The sequence below is a fragment of the Zosterops lateralis genome, assembly GCF_965231275.1.
Source record: "Zosterops lateralis genome assembly, chromosome: 11".
Classification (NCBI taxonomy): Eukaryota; Metazoa; Chordata; class Aves; order Passeriformes; family Zosteropidae; genus Zosterops; species Zosterops lateralis.
In genome coordinates, this window is record NC_139771.1 from 4,275,011 (window position 1) to 4,277,785 (window position 2,775).

At 40.3% G+C, this 2,775-nt stretch overlaps 1 long non-coding RNA gene across 1 annotated transcript; it reads left to right on the forward strand.

The window, feature by feature from the left end:
• The first annotated feature begins 919 nt into the window (after nt 1–919).
• On the forward strand, nt 920–2,187 carry LOC310913874. The gene is made up of 3 exons (XR_014590914.1): nt 920–948; nt 1,176–1,264; nt 1,991–2,187. It is a non-coding gene; the product is annotated as an uncharacterized lncRNA (long non-coding RNA).
• The last annotated feature ends 588 nt before the right edge of the window (nt 2,188–2,775 follow it).

The following is a 2,775-nucleotide window of genomic DNA, read 5'->3' on the forward strand; positions in this document are numbered from 1 at the left end:
CTTTCCCAGCTTTTGCACTACACGCTTTCTTACCTCTTTGTCCACATGTGCCACATGGTGAACCTGGGTTTGACATGGTACAATTAAAAACTCACATTAATGATAAGCTCTTGGCCTAATTCTGTGTTTTTCTATTTGTCAAAACCCAGCATGCAGTCCTGGGATTGCTTTTCTGTCTTAACATTTCACTGCCTTGAGTCTGGAGGCCCAATTACGTAAGTGCTTCTGACTTGTCTGACATGAGGGATAATGAGAATGCTACATACTCAGTTTGATCTAATTTCCCTGCCCTCTTTTCAATTCACATTTTATTTGGCCCATGTTTAGACAAAGGTGCTTTTGAGAAGAGGAAGGTTTAGTGAGGAGGAGAGAGCCAAAGGTTTTAATTACTTGCAGGGAATCATGAGCACTTGTACTGTTTCAGACCTGTGCTCCGGGTGGGGAGGAGGTGTTAATGTGTGCTCAGCTGCTCTGATGAGTTCTGCTTAGCCCAAGGATGGAGCCAGCTCAGCTAACAAACCTCAGGGACAAAGAGAAGGGAGCAAGCAGGAAGTTCTCACATGCATGAAAATTCAATTTTTTCTAGGAATAAATGTTTGGGGGAGTTTTATTGTGGAGATATCAGAATCTTCTTTTTTCCTAGGTTCCAGTATTTCTCCCCTTCACCCAGCTGTTCTCAGTAATGGAGCTGGCACACCTGGCAATGGACATAGTTAATTCTCTTTTAGAGAGCCTAGAAAGGATGAAGGCAATGAAGGAAACTTAAGAGATAGAGAACACATCCTCAAAATCTCAAAACAAAAAAATCCTGTTAAAAATTCTTGCAAGCTAACAGGCAAGTCTTCACCTTCGTACTTAAATGTATCTCACCTATGGAAAATTGAAGTTACAGCAAGCCTAGGTAATAACATTTGCTAAAGAAATATTTCCCTGAAATCTTTGCACCAGGTAAGAAAACTCTTTTTGAAAATTAAGTCCAGCTTTAAAATAGGATTATTTCTTTTCACTTTGTGTGGTTAGAGGAATCTAATGGAGCAAAGGGAGCAGAAATGGGGGATAATATGTCATGTTGAAGAATAAGATAAGAAATGTCTGCTGTTGTGTTCTACTCCAACTTTTTACTGCAAGTGCTACCTCTGTACAGATATAGCAAGATAGATTCAACTCTTTATTAGTCTTTTTTAGCACTGAAGAAGGAGGATGTTGCTGCACTCTAGGGAAATGTGGAAGATAACCCTGTGACTGTAGATGAACATCTATTCTGGTAAATCTGTAAATGATGCCTAGCATTAAATTTATTTTAAAATTTCCTGCCTCATGAATCTGCTAGATGCCAGAGTCTCACAGGTCTGCTCTAACTGCATTATGGCACAGAGACATCACTGTCAGTGGGTTTCCTCCTTCTATTTGGGACCACAAAAAGAAGCAGTTGCTGAAATCTACTGCAGTGGTTTTATTTTCCAGGAGCCAAAAGAAGCAAGAGTGTCTTTAAAATAGCTGGAAATGACAGAAAGGGCCAGGCTCTCTTTTGTGTGGGGAAAGGTGTCTTGACCTTCAGTTCAGCTCCCAGAGCTGCAGATAACAACCATGTTTTATCCATGTGGGGCTGTGGGCCCTGCTGAAATCTCTGCTGCTTTGACACCTGCGGGGGCCTTTCCCACTGTGAGCCAGGGAAAGGCATTCACTGGGGCCATGTTTGCAAACCATTGAGAATTCCTGGTCCTGGGGCTGCAGGGAAGCTCAGTAATGCCAAAAAGGAGGAGCTGCATTGTTTGCTCCCATGTCAGGCTTCTAGGTAAGTGTCTGTTGAATTTTCCTGCCTCCAAGGTCCATCCCAGTACTGCCAGTGTAGCAGCTCTTTCTCCATTTATTAACAGAGAGCACAAATGCTTCTTGGGGGACTGCATTTCTTTCTCTGAATTTCAAAGCTGAAATGAAACTCTTCAACAGCATGGTTATTTTGCCTAATGTGTTCTCCCCATACTTCCAGGCTAATCCATTTGGGAAACATGGAAGCTGTTCCCAAGAGACTTCTTATTGCTTAGCTACTGAAGCACCTGCTAAAACTGAGCTCTTCTAAAAACTGAAAATTATTCAAATGTGAAAAAGAGTGGGTTGATCTGGAAAAAAACTTCTCAAAAGACTAAAATTAGCATGGAATGTGTTAGAAGAGAAATACTGGTGGGGGAGGAGGACTAAGTTTTTTTTTTTTTAAATAAAAATGCTACTGCTTGAGTAATGATCAAGGAAATTCTGGTTAGGATATCAGCTGCTGCTCCAACCCAGAGCAGTTCTGGATTCAGAAATAATTATGTTTTCCTAAAGATAGATCTACAGTACCGACTCCTGGTTTTTTTTCTAAGTTAGTCTAAAGCAAGGATCAGCTTGATGTTTATAAATGAAACTTTTGAGTAAATGCTGGTAATAAACCAAATAAATAGAGCCTTTTTTTTTTTTAGAGCAACTAATAACCGAATAAATAAGCTTTGCAGATTAACTTCTGCTCACCTAAAGTTGCCTGAGTGAGCTGCTAGCAGAAATCTTGTAAGGTGAAGTTACCTTTCATTTTTGCTTTTGGAATTTTGCATTTCTATCTTGCACTTTACCACTGCATGTTTGATATTTGTCTTGAATAAAATTCTAGTTAGTTGTCCCAAGGCTACCATTCCATGATGCAAGGGTTTTTTTCCCTTTTCTTGGTTCAGTAGCAGTTGTACCACTTCTTTTATTTCTGACCTCCTTGTGGTGTAAAGGATTGGAAGAGTTTCAAGGAAC